The sequence below is a fragment of the Falco cherrug genome, chromosome 12 (assembly GCF_023634085.1).
Source record: "Falco cherrug isolate bFalChe1 chromosome 12, bFalChe1.pri, whole genome shotgun sequence".
Classification (NCBI taxonomy): Eukaryota; Metazoa; Chordata; class Aves; order Falconiformes; family Falconidae; genus Falco; species Falco cherrug.
The window spans coordinates 30,139,505-30,152,249 of NC_073708.1; the positions used below are offsets into that span (position 1 = coordinate 30,139,505).

At 47.4% G+C, this 12,745-nt stretch overlaps 1 long non-coding RNA gene across 1 annotated transcript; it reads right to left on the minus strand.

The window, feature by feature from the left end:
• Window positions 1–727: 727 nt before the first annotated feature.
• Window positions 728–10,994, minus strand: LOC114016163 (uncharacterized). Its single transcript, XR_003560478.2, has 3 exons — window positions 10,257–10,994; window positions 4,257–4,406; window positions 728–1,575 (listed from the first exon to the last, which is right to left on the minus strand). It is a non-coding gene; the product is annotated as an uncharacterized LOC114016163 (long non-coding RNA).
• Window positions 10,995–12,745: the final 1,751 nt, after the last annotated feature.

Below are 12,745 nucleotides of genomic sequence, written 5' to 3' on the forward strand. Positions count from 1 at the left end.
CCCTGTAGAAAATCTACAGTTACCAGCTTCACCCTTCATAAAAATAGAAAAGCTAGCATTTGGCATGAAATGAGGAACAAGCAGCAAGGGCTCAAGACTTTCAGCTGTGAGTACCACAAAACCCCCCCACGCTTTCTTCGCTACGGCTCAAGAAGCACCAGGGCTGCCTTAAGACTATGAATTGCCTCTACTTCACATGGAGGTCCAAGAGTATCCTGCATCGTGACCCTCTGTAAAGGGCTAGTTACTACAAATGAAGAGAGGTGGAATTGAAAGCATACCTGGATGTTGCAGCTACTCTGCAAGACAAAAGAAATTGGTAATGTCATACGCAGTTCAGTATAAAGATCCGGCCATCCAGAGTCATTTCACTGCACTGGGATGGGTCCGAGTTCTATTTCTTCTTTTAGCCACAGTACAGCAAAATCAGCTCACTTAAACAACTGGACAGGAACCCCTATACAATAGCCCCAATGTGCCTTTAATTGCAAAAATAGTCATTAGCCAATAATCTCATCTACCATTACTCATCTGTATAGTCCCAATCCCTTTAGCAAGGAGGGAAAGCAGCAGCCATCATTTATGGGGAGAATACAATTGAAATGAGTATAATTCCTCAATTAATCAAAAAGTCATCATAAACATCCTGTGAAATTACAAAAAAAAAGACATCTTAGCTCAGGAATGAAGCTCTGTTGGTCTCATTCCTTTACATTAAAAAAAAAAAGAAAAAAAAAACAAAAAACGGAAGAGCATGACAGCCTAACTGTCCAGAAGCTTTCTCCAAGCTTCACATTACTTTCTCCTTTCCATCCTGCCCCCAGAATGTCTTTGGGAGGCACTTATGGCCACACTTCTCACACCCATCCTCACCAAAAGATGCTCAGCAACAGAGGGCTGTCCCAGCTCTTCCTCACAGGAGCTGAGGATGCGGACAGAGTAGGAGGCCACTCAGCAGGAAGTCTCCTCACAAGTGGAAGGAACCCACCTAAGACTTCATGACCTCAAAAAAGCAGGAATCGGAGCTGAAGGTCAAAACTACTTGTAAGAATAAATAGTTATTCATTTTTTACCAGGATTTGAGCGATCAAAGGATGGAAATACATTGGGAGGAAAAGGAAACAAAGTTAGAGGGATAAAGGCAAGGCATGAGCACAGTCTGGGGCTGTCCTTCAGAGGGCAGGATAGAATAGACTATTTCAGTTGGAAAGGACTGAAGCAATCATCTAGTCCAACTGTGACCACTTCAGGGCTGACCAAAAGTTAAAGCATGTTGTTAAGGACATTGTCGAAATGCTTCCTAAGCACTGACAGGTGTGGAGCATCAGTCACCTCTGTAGGAAACCTGTTCCAGTGTTTGACCATCCTCTTGGCAAAAAAATCCTTCCTAATGTCCAGTCCAAAGCTCCCCTGGTGCAACTTTGAACCATTCCCACGTGACCTCCCACTGGATCCCAGGGAGAGGAGCTCAGCACCTCCCTCTCCACGTCCCCTCCTCAGGAAGCTGCAGAGAGCAACGAGGTCACCCCTCAGCCTCCTTTTCTCCAAACTGGACAGGCCCGAAGTCCTTAGACTCTATAAAGAAAACAAAGAACAAAGACTTACAGAAAGCATGGTCAAGTGAAGGAACAAAGAGCATGAGCTGGAGGTCAGAGAACTGAGATGCCACAAACGGTGAGGAAGTCAACAAATAAACCGGCCCTTGGCAGTCGGACACCTGAATTTTTTGAGCTAATCCCTCTACTTTCACTTGCCCTGACAGAGTCGGTGCCTGGAACAGAATTTGAGACAAAGGCAGGATAAGGGAAAGGCACATCAGAGGTGGTGAAAAGGATTAGAAGCTGCATTTTTTTTCCCCTCTATAACCTCTAATATTTTATAGCTTCACCTCAAAAGAGTACGCGATCGCACATGGTATAACCTTCGGGAGGCGAGTTTGCAGGTTGTCCTACACGACTTGCTGTCAATCGCTGTATAAATCATTGCACTCTTGATTTTTCTCATGCTTGTATTCCAAATTAGACTTTCTCAGCAAAGCTGCTGTTCAATCTCAAGGAGGGTTAAATGGTTTTCCAGCTGATCCTTGGCCACATCCTTTCTTTCAACTCAGCTCAAAATAAGGGCCAAATCCAAGCTTGGCTCTGTGCCATCTGTTTTCAGTATTACTTGATAAGTTCCTTTTGTCTGGAAAAGCCTTCAGATTTATCTTCCACTTTTCCCCCATACAGAGATAACAGGCAAATCACAAGCACCTTTGCTGAACATGTGCGACTCAGATGGTCATGAAACGTAGCTGGGCTCCGCTTCCACACCCCGATTTACAAGACCTGAAGTCATTTGTTGTTTCCTACTTGTGAGGCATGCCAGCCCGGTCCAGATATGTCAGTAAGGGACTTAACGAGACATCAATTTGTTACTGATTAAGCTTCGCCACTGCAATCGCTGGGCTGCACAGCGATACATGTTGGTGTAGAGCTCTCCAGGGAAGTTCATGAGATTCCACCTACATCTGTCTATTCCAGATTTTTCCTCCCAGCCCAGCAAACTTGGCAAAAACATTCTGATTTCTGCTTAAGCGGGTTGTGAAAAAGTAACATTCTCATCTGGGAGCAGGTCTCCAAAGACTTCTGTGGAGGATGCGAGCACGGCTCCCACGGTCGGGCTAGCCCCAAGGCTCACGTCTGAGAGGGCATCCTCAGCCTGGAAGTGCTCCACAGCCTCAGCAGAGCAAAGTGGTTTAAACTAGCATGGCTGATTCACGGAAATGATAAAACCAGAGTAGGAGATCTAATCTCTAGGCAGCAGGAAGAGGTGATGGGAAGGCCAGCTGTGAAAATTGCTTTCATTTACACAATGCACAAGAATGGGCCAAAAAATGCTACTGTATGATGATGTCCTGTGCTGTATCACATGAGCTGGTCAGAAAACATTTGCAGGATTATTACAATGTATAATTTCTCAGATTAATCAGGAAACTCCTGATATATCACATGCTGAAATCCATGGGAAAAAGCCAACCGCTTTCAGCATGCATTGGAAGAAACCAGAAAAATTATACTAATGCACAAACTTGCAATAGGACACAAGTAAAATGATATCCCTGCTTATAAATGCAGTCATATCAAGCAGACTGTAAAATTAAACTGATGCACTAACAGGCAATACAGCCTAAGCAAAAAATTATATCCCTAGCTATCTACTAATACTGTCGCATACGTCAAGTGGGCATGATTAGTGTGTTACGAGGCTGTTACTTAGGCACACAAAATATAGCCAAAAGTTTATTATTTCTCATGAAAGAGGTTTTGGGTTGTTGGTTTTTTTTTTTTTAAGACAGTCACATTTAGGTTTATTTTTGCAATACACTGCTAAGTTATTAAAGAAAGCATTGTATAGAGGTGAACTCAGAAGCCTCGGAATGAGGGAAAACACCCTTTATTATGCGTGATTTGTGGTTTATCTTCTGCTCAGTAAAATATGAATAACATCCCTTTGGTGAGGCCCTAATGCATTAACATTTTTACATGGCAGTAAAACACACAGATTGGAAAGGAATGCAACTCACAAGCACCACAAGTCAGCATTTACACACGTTTTAAGGGCTTTGACACAACAATCAGGTTGCTGCACGGTGTTACCCTGCTTTGGTTGATGGATAGTTGCTACCCGTGTAAGATCACAGAACAGTCAGGGTTGGAAGGGACCTCTGGAGATCATCTGGTCCATCCCCAAGATGTTTCACCCCCGTATGGAAGCAAGGTACCTGCAGGCAGCTTGCTCCATCAGCGCCAGGGAAAGCCTGGGCACACAGAGAACAAGAGCTTCTTTGACAATGGTAACTTGTATTAAAGCCTTTAGCAATTATTTCTCATCAAAGCCTCTAGATAATTAAGTCCTCTTTCCAAATGAGTGCAACAGTTCATGCACGTTTCCCACTGCTGCCTTGTTAAGCTGGGTGACCTACATGAACGATGCTGCAGCCTCGGACAAGGCTCCATCTCACAGACACACCAAAACGTCAGTCGTACAATCACTCCTGAGCATCTGCTTTGTGGCTGCCCTGGCACAACCGTTACAGGCACTGAGCTTTTCATCCTTGAAGACGATCCCACCAGGACTAACGTGTACAATGCGGGGAATGTTCACTTTTTCCTACCAGCCAGCAAAAATCTGAATTTCTACACTGTAGATCCAGGTGCAAAGGCACTGATGGCCCTTCGGCTAGTTTTCCATCTCTAGGAGGCTCTGTTATTTACCTCTGATCTGGCTGGGATTCAAGCTAATGCAATAGAAGTGAACAATCTTTACTGCTCTTGCAAATAAATTGAGCCATCCTGTTGCCATGTCATACAAATTCATACGGTGAGATTTGCTCTGCGTTTCACCTCTCCTTGCCGTGTATAGGTCTAGGAATATAACAGAGATCATTCAATGAATGTCTGCAACTTGCATCTACTCCATCTTAATGACAACACAGCCTACATATAACTAGATGTCCCTATCCCCCCTACCCCAGACACATTTTCTTGATTCACCTTCAAAATCTGAGTGGGTGAGATTTTACATTTATCCAGATTTCCACCCCATCCCCCACCCCACCCCCACCCCACCCCCAACTGCTGGCTGCCACATGGCTTGAATACAGACACACAAACTGGCTGCGAGGGTCCCGACATGCCCACGGCCACCCAGGCACTGTGAGAGCCCTTTCCTCCAGGAAAGCGACCCCTCTGCCACTGCTGACTCTGGATATCCAAAATTACTCTGGCTTTTCTCTCAAAAGGATGTTTGCAGTTGGAGGAGAAGAGAAGCAGCTTGATTTATGCTCTCTCAGAAATGGATATATATATATATTATTTTTTTTTAATGTTAAAAACTACTTCTAAGTATTTTGGACCAGCCAAGCAGCCTGCTTGCTTTGCTTACAAACTGCTATTTACCCATCTTTAGTTCAGAGACAGGTGAGGTTTCTTATAGAAGCAGCTGAATTATAAATACAGCAAGGAAAAGATGCCCTTTGCCCCGCTGCAGCTACCGTTCAGGTGGTACCACCCTGTGTTCCCTGCTCGGGGTAACCCTCCCAAAGTGTCTCTGAACAAGGCACAAGTAGTCCCACATAGCACGGAAGGATCCAAAAATCCCTGTGCTTTTGCACAGGGAACACTGGGCTGATACGGAAAATCACTAACAACTGCAAACAGTCCGAATTCATCCCGCCGGGAAAAGGCACTCCCTTTCCTCCATGATCCCCTGTGCAGGCAGCTGAGCCAGCACATCTCCGTGCCCCTCGCCTGCCTTCCCACCAGCCCCCCAAGACATCCCTCTCCCACTCACACTCCCAACACAAACTGCAAACTCACAGTGCAGCTACCTCCCTAACGTTACCATGGTTTCCCAGGTCTCCTACCAAAGCTCATTCCTGCGATGCAACCTAAAACGTTTTTCTTAAAACCTGTAAGAGATTCCTATGCACGGATTGCAGTCCCGATCTTTTTCCTCCCCAGCAGCTGATTTATTAAAAATACCTAATCCCAGCTGTACCAGCTTCTCAAGAACACACCCCAATGGCTTCTGAGGAAGGAAAAACCTGTATAAAACGTGAGAGACAGGATTTCACAGCCATAACAGCTAGGGGAGCATCAAATCTGGGGACATAATCACATCAAGTTCCGATGATTCTTATAGCGTGGGAGATTAAAATCATACATCTTTCAGGGTTGGCTTTTTTTCATATTTGAAAGAAGCCACTCAAGCCTCTCGAACCAAGATTTCTGATGCAAGAACTCCACACCGCAGACCAAAAATAGCAGAATTATGAGTGCTAAAAGTGTCTAGCAAGGCTTTTTATTTTAATTCATATTTGAGAAAGGTTTCTAGCAGCTGGAGAAAGTAAGAGCTGTATTCATAAAATCCTTGGCTATTTGCCACACAAATGGTGCTTTTATTGAGCAGGGGGTGGGGGACGGGGAATATGCCTATTCCGCATCAGGAATGCATTTCTTCGATTCATAAATCCTCCCCCCACTCCCCCAGCTGACTAAAGGAAACCTTTCTCAGTTTGCCACTGAGATGAGAGAGGGTGAGAGCGATTCTCCAAGAGCCCCAGCCTCACAAGAAGGCATTTCAGCTGAAACAACATGCGTATTAAAAACATGCACACAAATAGGACTATGTGCCACAGCCTGGCCGAGGGATGCTCAGACCCAGCACAGACAACAGCGGGGACAAACCTCTCAAAGGTGCAGCTGACCCATCATACCAGCAGCCTGCTACCAAGTGTAACGGCCTGCCATAAATGCATACATTTTTCAGGACAGGTCTGAGAGTTTCTCGTCTAAAACACTCATTCAGACACAGGCGGGGAGAAGGAATGAGTTATGAGGACGGGGAACTGAAACATCGAAAGACTGAGGGCTAAGTAAAAAAAATGAAATAAAATCTAGATTTACTTCAGAGCTAGTCATTGAAGATGATACACAGACAGAACTTGAAATAGGAACTCGAACACCTGATTTCCCCCAAGCAAAGCTCTGTTCTGAATTGCAGGTACCAAAAGGCACTAAAGATGCTCCTAAGATGCAGCCACTAAGGCACAGGGGGAGTACCTTACCTTGGGTTGCTCTGGGCTTAGAGACTTTGCAGCTCAGCACTGTTAAAAATGGAGCAGTTTGGGTAAATAAGAGAGGTCTAACTTTTGGCACATTCCCAGGTGGGGAGCTTAGAAGTAAAAATAAAATAAAAGCCACTTAAACATTAGGGCTTGGCAGCAGCCAAGTGGAAGGTTTGGATGGGGATTTTTGGACTTCAGCTCAGCTCTCCTGCTTTGGACATTTCAACCCTTAACTGCACGTAACCCTTGACGGTTTGCCCGGCATCCCACAGGGGCTGAGCCCAAACCCTGAGGTCCTGGTCAAGACATGAACCAGGCACTAGACGTGCAGGGACTGACCTCGCAGCATCCCACCACCCCAGGCAGGAACATCTGCACTCCACAGTCCTGTCCAAATAACAGATTCTGATGCTTCAACAAGCCTCGCTAAGTATTTCTTCATTTCATACCATCTGTGCGTGGTTTAATTTTAGCCTTACTCTTGTCCTGGCCATTGTGGACGTGGAGAACGTGCTGTTCCACCCTGTTTGCACTGGTGCTCTGATACAGAGCAGCAAAACAGAGGGAGCAAGGGAATAGTGGACTGATTCTGCAAGGTCACGGATCTTCAAACAGCATCTCATATCAGGTCAAAAAACGCTGGATCTACTCTACAGGCGGCAAACCAAATCCTAAATTCTTCCTCAGCCTGTCCCTGGAATAGATGCCCATGGGTCCAAATCAAAGGGTGAGGATAAACTTCAGACTCCTCACCACCGAGTGCTTTCCCAGCTGAGCTCATCAGGCAAAGCCAAGACGTCTGCCAGCTCTCTCAGATTATGCCCTAAAAGAAAACATACTTGGCAAGCCACTGAAAAAATGCCATAAGCAGCTCACACGGTCATGGCTTTTCCCTCCGCACTGCTAGAAGTTATCTCCAGGCTACAAAGTTTCTGTAGGAATTGTATCACCCGCAACTAGCAAAGAAAAGGAGGGTAAGACTCTGTGGAAACAAAAAAATACCCCCCACCTTTCCACATAGCGCACCTCATGTCCATATCGTGCTTCACAGTTGTGGATGAAGCCTAAAGGATTGATTCCATGATTGCAGAGAAAGGGTTAGTGCACCTATCTGCTTTAAAAATGACGCCCGAAACCCTCAAATAAAACATCACCCTAATCACAGAGCATATAAAAAAAACCCCACCCAGGAATTCATTACTATTAGCTTCTAATGGGATGAGGAACCTAGTTACTGATTTGTGCCCTTAAGAAAACCTTCTCCAGAAGTCTTATTCTCATGTAGGAGGAGTAAACCACTAGGAAAACATGTCCTTCCCTAACTGCTGGTTAGAGCGTGGATGCACCCAGGGCCTGCATATGCAAGCAGTCTCTTTTCAGCGGCCTCCTCATTAAATGAATGTTTAGCACATTGCATGCTGAAAGTGTTTTATTTTCAATGTAAGAAATACCACACTCCTTCCCCAGCCTGACTCAGGGAGGGGTTCCAAGCATACATTCCCACCAGAGCATCACATGTTGCCATACAGTTCAGCTTTTCACCCAATTCCAAAAAAAATCAAAAAAAACCCCAAAGAGACCACAATAGACTTTGGAGCCACATGCGCTATATTTTTGAAGTAACACTTCCATATTGCATGCTGTTACATTATATTACAGCAAGCTAATCACAAGATTGTTTTTTGAATAACCAACCCCCAGAAAAGTTGATTTCCAACACTATAGCACGACAGACTGACATCTGCTCTTGGCCAGTACATGGGGTTTGATAAATAACATCAGTTACATAATATAAATGGGAATTGCTTGGTTACAAATCTAATGTGCTTAAGCCTCTGATGCGTAGTTTCTCTAACATTCAAAAAAATCCCACCATTTCACATGTCACAGTTTACCCACTGCTGCATTATCTCATAACTAGCTCCTCCAAAAACAGACTGGGAAAGCAAATCCCACCGAAAATCCACAGATTTAGGACACTTACAAGGGTTGGACAGCATGCCTCAGAACCTGAGCTTTTGTATAAGCAGATGCACAGCCTTCCGGGTGGGTTTTGATCACATTGAACTGGAAAACTATACTGTCCTAACCTCTTCCCAAACGGGCTGAGAGGCTCAGGGTGCTGAGCTGAAGTCTTTGACAGGTCAGATGCGGCTCCAGATGATCAGCTACAAGCCCTTCCACAGGTTCACGACAGCGACTGGAGCCAGCACTGCAGCAGGCAGCACGCAGGTTTGCCCCGGTGTGCTCCCAACCCTTCAGCATCCTGCTGTTTAGCCCTGAGTCACCAAAACAGCCCCTTGCATAGTGAGGGGGGTTTTGTGCCCGAGAGGAGCATCAGTAAGATGCGAGCACGTGGCATAAGCCTCTGAGAGCTGCGAGGTACCCGTATTTCTGTCCAGGACTCCTGCACTCCGCAAAGGGGTACACCCCCCCCATGTTTTAGCATTCAGACCTAATTTCTACTGTAAATCCAGCCTGGTAGCACACCAGGGAGAGCTGAGTGCCCCAAGCAAAGGGCCAGGCACCCCCCAGCAGCTTTCCCCGTGCCATCACACAGCCCCTGTCTGTGAGGAGGGCGGAGGTGACACCAGCTCAGATGTGGGGGCTGGCTCCTGGCTGGCATTGGAGCGCAACAAGGGGCATAAGCAGCAAAGCAAGAGAGAACAAGCCCCGGCAGGATGCATTTAGTAATTGCGAACCCAGAAAACCTGACTGCTAACACACAGTGTCTGAAGAAGCAAAGACAACTGGCCACAAAGGAACCAAAGGCATGGGAGGATGCCCTCCCCTAAACAGAGACTATATCTTGCTGCTCAAACAGGGGATTTCTCAATGAGTAGAGAAAAAAAAAAAGGAAAAAAAACCAAAAAAACACAACCCCAGGGACTGCAAACCACCCAGCCTACAGCTGGACTAGCACCTAGTCTATGTTTGATTTCCCTTTTAAATAAGCTGCAACGCTACTAGGCACAGACAGAGCATTCAGAGATAAGCGTAAGCAGAGGGAAGAGATTTCTACTCTGCTCCACAGGCAAATACCATTTTGTGTGATCTACACCAAAAATAAACCCACCACTTTGCCAGACACCAGTCTCCATCTCCTAGCAACCCTCCCCACCCAGCACTTTACTCAAGACCCTTCAGGCCCTGCCTATGAGCACAGCTCCCCACCCAGCGTGCGTGAGTGAGAGGTATAGAATATAGATACACACACATAGAACGTATGCACAAAGGTAAACTAAGCAAATGCCCTCCGCCTGAGCCCCAGCGCTGCTCTCCAGGAGCAGACCAGGAGCAGGACGACTGCTCTCAGCCTCACCAACACCCATGGGGTGGAAGGTGCTCACCCACCTGGAGGAATGCTTGCTGCCCAGCAAAGGGCTTGCTCTAGGTCTCCTGTAAACCTTAAGCCCCCACAATACATTCAGTAAACGAAAAAGCTGATTAATATTAATTCAATGTTTCTAGTAAACATCTTCTGTGTGTGTAACGGGCTGTGGAAATGCTCATGATGCATCAGCTTGCTCAGAGATTTAATTACCAACTTCTAGGAAACAAGACAGGAAAATGGTACATCTCCATACAACAGCTCCTGTTAAATATATTAGTTTAACCATTACAAAACCACCATTCGAGATCTCACCTATTTGTGTGGTGCTTCATTCAGGCAGAGTCAGGGCTTGCCAAGACTGGGAGCAGAGATCAAACAAACCCTGTGTGCTCTGGTGAGCAAAGGCAGAGGAGAGCCGCCGAGAGTTTGCGAGGTAGAGCCTTGCCTGGACTAACAATTTTGCAGGTGCCTGAAGAAGACAGAGATTTCTCAGGCTTTCCTGGCGATAGCAGTAATGCTATCTTATCCAAAGTTTACTGTTTGTAAATACGGTTTCTCTTATGCCTTCACGTACGTCTATTGTTCTGATTGAACAGATACGGCTTCGGTGTACTACCTATGGTGTGGTACTACAGCAACCTTCACATTTCTACCCTGAGCTCCTTATTTTATGTGTTCATATGACTGGATTTGTTGAACCGAGTTGTCATTTTATTATTTATGACAGTACAGTCGCATAGCCTGGTCATTATTTTATCAGGTATCCTTTGTTTATTCACACTGCTGGTCCGGCTTCCCAAATAGCTCTTTCCCGCTTCAGAGCATGGGTTGCGTTAGTGACTGCCTTCCGCTGCTTCATGCAGCTGGATAAGAAATGGAGAAGTCAGAATTAATGCTGCTAAAGCATGGCAGCACGACTCTTCAGCTACACTAGACCAATTTCAGCATTCAGCCATGCTGCTTACTAGGGATGAGCAGGCATTTTTTAAAAATGTGAACTATTTGTGTGGTCCAGACAAAGTTTCTGTGCTATTTAGGAGATGAGGGAGAACATCCTGCTTTCATTAGGAAACCTTTTGGACTTTCGGCCAGAATTGGCTGTTGAGTGATGGCTTGAAGGGGAAATGGATCTGAACCAACCCTTCTTGCAGTGCAGCGCTCTGAGCTGAAGAGCAGCTCCTGCTTCGCTGAGCTCTGGCCTGGAGATGCAGGGGACCCAGGACAGCATTCACAGGGGTTCTGTCACCCAGGCAAGAGGCAGCCGAGGCCACAGGACTGCAAAGCAGGGAGACATCACCTTACAGCACACACCTGCACCAGCTGCTCACCAGCCACCGTTACCGTGCAGCATGGCAAGGGCTTTCTTTTTTCTGGGTTGCAGTTGTCTTAATGAGTAAAAAGGGGAAAGCTTCATCAGAGAAAAGCATCAGGCTCGCTAAATGGGTGCTGCCTTCAGGGGAGGGTTTCCTCCCCCCCAAAGTACAATCCTAATGAGAAGTTCTAGCAAGAAGTAGCCCACTTAGAGCGGCTGTGTTATTACTTAATATGCAGCTTTACCCTACCAGACCACAGGCTCTCCCAGGGCAGAAACGCTAAGGAATGGATAATGCTATTGCTAGGATGAGCTGCTAGCTCATGAGAAACAGCAGCGGAGGGACACGGAGATGGTTTCAGCTGGCTGCACTGACTGCTGACGTTATTGATGTTTCCTGCCCCGTGCATCTATTTCACTCCTTTGTATTAACACAGCTACTGACCCACACGCAGGCTCCCACGGCGGCTTTGCCAGGCAAGAACTGCTCACCCACCACCACAGCACAACGCTGCCCAGCCGTGGGTAGCGCCACCATCACCCCAAATTCAGCCCTCCCCAGCCCCCCATGAATTTACCTTGCCACACTGCTGGGTCTCCACTTCGCCTAGCCTGAGGTCCAGGGCGAAGGGCAGCAAGGAGACATCCGTAAGCGCCATCTCCCTTCCTCAGCAGGGAGAACCCAGGGCAGAGAACCCAGGGCACAGCACCCAGCACCCACCCCACAACCACCCTCCTCCTCTCCACAACACTTCCTCCCCTTCCAGCCCACTACCAACCACCCCAGCACAACACCCCACCCCTTCCTCCCCACTCCCCCACCTTATTTCATTACCGTTAATCCCTTCCTCCCACCCCAGGCACAGCTGGGCCTCGCTGGGTGCCTGTGGGGCCATGCTCCCACCCCACAGCATCCCTCTGTGGGCCTCATGCAGCTGCCCTGGCTGGTGCCACTCCACGTGCAGTGTCACCAAACGGAGGGGTCAACCCAGGCACGGTGCACCAAAAGGAGGGCATACCCCAAGGCCAGTGTCCCTCTCTGATGGGTGCATCCCCACCCCCATGGGCAGGTGCATCCCAAGCAGGGTGCACCCCTAGGACAGTGTCACCTTCAGGGTGTCACTCCAAGGAAGGTGTCACTTTCAAGCACGTGGTCTCCAAGGAGGGTACCACTTCCAAGAAGGTGCACCCCAAGGAGGGTTCAACCCAAGCAAGGGTGCACCCCAAGGATGTCACCCTTAGGCAGCTGCATGCCCCAGGTAGATGTCACTCCAGGGAAGGTGCCACCAGCAGCCAGCTGCACCCTCTGACAGGTGCCATCCCACACCAGGTACACCATAAGGAGGGTGCATCCCAAGGAGTGTCCCCGTCAGGCAGGTGCACCCCAAGGAAGGTGTACACTAAGGGTGGTGTCACCCCAAGGAGGGTGTCACTCCTAGGCAGGTGCCCTCCTGGGAGGGTGTCACCCCAGGGAGGGTGTCACTCCTAA